Genomic DNA, 6,357 nt, shown 5'->3' on the forward strand with positions numbered 1-6,357 from the left:
AAAAGCATTTGTTTTGGAACGAATAAAAGAAAAACAATTATCATTAATATTTTCAGAATATTGACAATTAATGTTTTTAGTTTTCTCTAAAATTAAATTGTGTTTATAAAATTGACAGTGGTTCCATAAATCTCCTACTGAAAATAGAACAGTGCTACAGTGTATAATTACTAGTGAATTGCCGGATCATAAAAATGTAGATCCGCAGACAATCATATAGATCATTCATGTCTAGATCCGCAAATACATATATGGACCTTGAATTTTTAACCCAATTTGATCCTTGTCCAAGTGTAAAATTTGTGATGAAAGGTATTCGCGTAAGGGTAAAAGCACGATTTATTTAAAAAATCAATCCGTAGCAGAAACATAATCAGGAATTTGATTTATTCTGAAAATAAGTTCTACAAAGAGAAGGGGAGAGTCGGCAAGAATGAGACTGCATTGCATTTAAGACGAAGTAAAATGTGAAATTATTTCTAGCTTGGTCTGTAGCTATACTAGTAGCTGCTACATCTGCTGGCTAGAAATAATATTTCGGCATATAAATGCTATTGTTCCATTCCTCTCGACCTGCCCTTACCGACATAGCACTGCCAAGAACATCTTTACGAAGAGTAATCGGAGAATTCTGTCTCAATTTTTTGAAGAATGGCTGGAAAAGTCGATAGGAGGAATAGTACAATTCCTAAATCAGTATAAAAAAAATTGCTGAAATGTTACCTTATAATACCTTTAAAAAATGTAAAGCTAATTCAAATTTAATTGTATGTTATTTTATAGTTATCCACATGTAGAATTTCAAATATGTAATAAGAGTTTACGGCTAAAAATCCATTTAAGATCTACTAATCATGATACGGATACAGATCTTTATTTTCTTTTGGATATCTGGCACATCGCTATCAATTAAAGACATACAGTTAGGGCAAACCTATCCTGGCAGTATTGTAAAGGCTATGCAAATCTCAATCCTACCATTTCATTGCTGCCAGGTAAGGTTTTTCATAACTGTAGTGCTGCAAAGAAAGTCGTGCCCCTTCTCCCCCCCCCCCAGGAACATTTGGTTTTGATATATATTGTCATTCCAAAACTGTTATGACCAAAACAAAAAAATTCAATCTGCACTAGTGCAAAATTTATAGCACATGTTTTTCTTAACATGAAAATATGCACTTGATTATTCATTTAATTGCAAGAACTTAATAAGGTATTTGTAGGAAAATTTAGCTGAGTGCTAAGAACCATCAATATTTGCTCTTACTATTAATTTCAATGAAATCTTTATCACTAAGAAAAAAGAATTCATATTGTTTTGTTTGTGTTCAAAATATTAGAATGACTTTCTTTTTTTTTCTTTGAATTCAAGAATTTAGGCATGTAGGATTTTCTTTTTTTTTTTTTTTAATTGATGAAACTGAAACATATCAGAATATGCAGTTTTTAGTGCAGCATTATGTAGCACTAAAAAATGCTTACATTACAGTTATGAAAAAGATATTTAAAGTAGGCTGTAAAAAAAAGTCAGCTTTAGTTGTTACTAACTAAAGTTGATGAACAGATACGTATAAAATTTTTAGCTTTTTTTTTTTTTTTTGACAAGTATGAATAATGTGCTGCACAAGTTGGTTTTAGCCATATAAAAAAAACCTCACCTTGAGTACAATCTATTGAACCTAACAACTGTTAATAAAACCTATTTATTTCATATTGTTACTTTTATAGGCTCTAATTTTTGAGAGTAGTGAGATCATACGAGTTAATCTTTTTCATTTCCAATTTCTTGTTCTCCTAATCTCTGTTTACGAAACGCATTTTCACAAACAGTAATTGGTTTGAATAATACTGCTTTTACTTTGCAATTTAAATTCAAAATTCCCTAAGTATTATTCAGTTGTGAGAAAATAATTGAAAAATCTTTGACCCTTGTCAGATTCATTCTCAACGGATGATTGTCAAATTGTCTGCTTTCCTTTAAACATTATGCGTTTCATTCAAAACAAATACAATATGTATGTAGAAAATAAGACGCATTTCTTAAACGGCAACATTTTTATATTGAATTTGCTTTCTTTTCCAATTGTAGAGCTAAAAGTTGAAAAAAACATATCCATTACATGAGAGAACATGATTTCATCAACAAAAACAAATATTGCATCACGATTTTCACCCCTCTGCTACCTCTCTCAAACCCAGGGAGCTCAAATCTCATTGGTTGATATCAATTAGTCGCTTCAAGTACATGCGATCTCGACTTCCCACTCCAAGCGGGTTTTCCATCGCATCGTGAATGTGAAAACCCGCTTGGAGTGGGAAGTCGAGATCGCATGTACTTGAAGCGACTAATTGATATCAACCAATGAGATTTGAGCTCCCTGGGTTTGAGAGAGGTAGCAGAGGGGTGAAAATCGTGATGCAATATTTGTTTTTGTTGATGAAATCATGTTCTCTCGTGTAATGGATATGTTTTTTTCAACTTTTAGCTCTACAATTGGAAAAGAAAGCAAATTCAATATAAAAATGTTGCCGTTTAAGAAATGCGTCTTATTTTCTACATACATATTGTATTTGTTTTGAATGAAACGCATAATGTTTAAAGGAAAGCAGACAATTTGACAATCATCCGTTGAGAATGAATCTGACAAGGGTCAAAGATTTTTCAATTATTTTCTCACAACTGAATAATACTTAGGGAATTTTGAATTTAAATTGCAAAGTAAAAGCAGTATTATTCAAACCAATTACTGTTTGTGAAAATGCGTTTCGTAAACAGAGATTAGGAGAACAAGAAATTGGAAATGAAAAAGATTAACTCGTATGATCTCACTACTCTCAAAAATTAGAGCCTATAAAAGTAACAATATGAAATAAATAGGTTTTATTAACAGTTGTTAGGTTCAATAGATTGTACTCAAGGTGAGGTTTTTTTTATATGGCTAAAACCAACTTGTGCAGCACATTATTCATACTTGTCAAAAAAAAAAAAAAAAGCTAAAAATTTTATACGTATCTGTTCATCAACTTTAGTTAGTAACAACTAAAGCTGACTTTTTTTTACAGCCTACTTTAAATATCTTTTTCATAACTGTAATGTAAGCATTTTTTAGTGCTACATAATGCTGCACTAAAAACTGCATATTCTGATATGTTTCAGTTTCATCAATTAAAAAAAAAAAAAAAGAAAATCCTACATGCCTAAATTCTTGAATTCAAAGAAAAAAAAAGAAAGTCATTCTAATATTTTGAACACAAACAAAACAATATGAATTCTTTTTTCTTAGTGATAAAGATTTCATTGAAATTAATAGTAAGAGCAAATATTGATGGTTCTTAGCACTCAGCTAAATTTTCCTACAAATACCTTATTAAGTTCTTGCAATTAAATGAATAATCAAGTGCATATTTTCATGTTAAGAAAAACATGTGCTATAAATTTTGCACTAGTGCAGATTGAATTTTTTTGTTTTGGTCATAACAGTTTTGGAATGACAATATATATCAAAACCAAATGTTCCTGGGGGGGGGGGAGAAGGGGCACGACTTTCTTTGCAGCACTACAGTTATGAAAAACCTTACCTGGCAGCAATGAAATGGTAGGATTGAGATTTGCATAGCCTTTACAATACTGCCAGGATAGGTTTGCCCTAACTGTATGTCTTTAATTGATAGCGATGTGCCAGATATCCAAAAGAAAATAAAGATCTGTATCCGTATCATGATTAGTAGATCTTAAATGGATTTTTAGCCGTAAACTCTTATTACATATTTGAAATTCTACATGTGGATAACTATAAAATAACATACAATTAAATTTGAATTAGCTTTACATTTTTTAAAGGTATTATAAGGTAACATTTCAGCAATTTTTTTTATACTGATTTAGGAATTGTACTATTCCTCCTATCGACTTTTCCAGCCATTCTTCAAAAAATTGAGACAGAATTCTCCGATTACTCTTCGTAAAGATGTTCTTGGCAGTGCTATGTCGGTAAGGGCAGGTCGAGAGGAATGGAACAATAGCATTTATATGCCGAAATATTATTTCTAGCCAGCAGATGTAGCAGCTACTAGTATAGCTACAGACCAAGCTAGAAATAATTTCACATTTTACTTCGTCTTAAATGCAATGCAGTCTCATTCTTGCCGACTCTCCCCTTCTCTTTGTAGAACTTATTTTCAGAATAAATCAAATTCCTGATTATGTTTCTGCTACGGATTGATTTTTTAAATAAATCGTGCTTTTACCCTTACGCGAATACCTTTCATCACAAATTTTACACTTGGACAAGGATCAAATTGGGTTAAAAATTCAAGGTCCATATATGTATTTGCGGATCTAGACATGAATGATCTATATGATTGTCTGCGGATCTACATTTTTATGATCCGGCAATTCACTAGTAATTATACACTGTAGCACTGTTCTATTTTCAGTAGGAGATTTATGGAACCACTGTCAATTTTATAAACACAATTTAATTTTAGAGAAAACTAAAAACATTAATTGTCAATATTCTGAAAATATTAATGATAATTGTTTTTCTTTTATTCGTTCCAAAACAAATGCTTTTGATTTTTTTTTTTATTATTATTTGTGTGTGTTTGTGAAGGTACAGGTTTTACAGAAAAAAACATAGATTGAAATAAGAAAAATTCTTGTAATAACAAAATAAGTTTATTCATACAGCATTTATATACATTAATCTTTTAAAGTGAACATTTATTGCCAGGTGGTGTAAAGTTGCACCTATCAAATAAAAGACTATATTACTAAAGTCGAAAGAATGTTAAATATATATATATATATATATATTTAGATTTTATCAATAAGGAATTAAATTTCAATTTCCAAATTTTACTGCAGACAATTCCTTACTTAGCAACAGCAATGGTGTTATTTACTTATACATCATTTTAAATCAGAACACTCTCATTTTCGCTCAAATTTTGTAGAATTTTCATGACATTGCCTGCGTAGAAAGCTTCATTTTTTAAAAAAGTTTCATGTACTGTGAACAAAGGCAACCAGTGCCAACTTGTATCCAAAAGCATGAATCGGTATGCCTTGTGTACTAGGCTAACCTAGAGTAAACCTTGTATACCCAGGCAAATCGGAATCCTTTTTTTTTTTTTTTGAAAATTCGTAATTCCAAGTGGATAAAAAGTTCCCCTTTTGCCCCCACATGTACCATAAAATCATTAATCTCCGAGGCATCTCGTACAAAGCAAAAAATTTATAATTTTTCTTCAAAACCATTGATTATTTCTTCCTTTTTTGAAAAAATCCAACATAAGTCTAAAGAAAATATCAAGCTGAAAAATATATTAGCTAACAAACTTTTGAATCAACATTTGCAAATGAATAATAAAAAAAAAACACATTCAAAACGAAAAAAACAACTGAAACTTACAGAAATCAATATTTTTAAGCACCATGCGGGAGATTTTAGTGATGCATGAGAGCAAAAACTATTTCACATTGATTACCTAACTACAAATAATCAAGATAATCAGTTACTACTTACTGTTTTTCTATCTAGCGAATGCTTCCACACTTTCAAAAGTAAAGAGGCATTGACCTCCACTTTTCTAAGTTCACAATTATTAACTAATCGTAAAATAAAAGTACAGATCGACTATTGTGTTTACAGAAAAAAAGACTTAAATATGTTTTACATTTTTCTCATGTAATTTTATACAAATTGAAATGGAAGGAGAAAGTCTCTACTGTGGCCATCCGCCTCGATTTTTGAGATTATGTCCCAAATGTATTTGAGAAGGTTATTTAATTAATAATCATGTTAAAATCCAACATAGTCAAACTTTCATTAAAAGTTGATGATAGAAGAGTTTACCCTAATCATCTCTTCCTGTATCTCTTTTTTGGTGCATCAGCCATCTATAAATCTTTAATGAGCCAACTTATGACTACAGGGCATTAAAAATGTATATAATTTAATTAAATCAAGCCAATTTCTTTCAAAGAACTAGCTGTGTCGAGCGTTTTAACTTTTATGGTTCTTTTAAAATAGTCGTATATCTGTTGTTTAATTATGACCACCTTGCCCCATGTACCACTCCTTTTACCTCACCACATGGGGTAAAGCGGTCATAACTACATATGAAAAAGAAAGTGAATAAAATATTTTTTTTCTTCCGAAAACTTAATGCAATGTGTTCTCTTAATGTAATGTTTCAAAACATATGTGAAGTTTTTAAAGGAAGTCTTAAATATTTATTACGTACATAAGATGGGAAGCAGGATTTTTTGACAATTCCCTACCCTTTCCTGACCGTAATAAATGAAACAATATCATAGAGAAAAATAATAAAATACATACACCAAATTTAATTTTT

The sequence above is a fragment of the Uloborus diversus genome, chromosome 6 (genome assembly GCF_026930045.1).
Source record: "Uloborus diversus isolate 005 chromosome 6, Udiv.v.3.1, whole genome shotgun sequence".
Classification (NCBI taxonomy): domain Eukaryota; kingdom Metazoa; phylum Arthropoda; class Arachnida; order Araneae; family Uloboridae; genus Uloborus; species Uloborus diversus.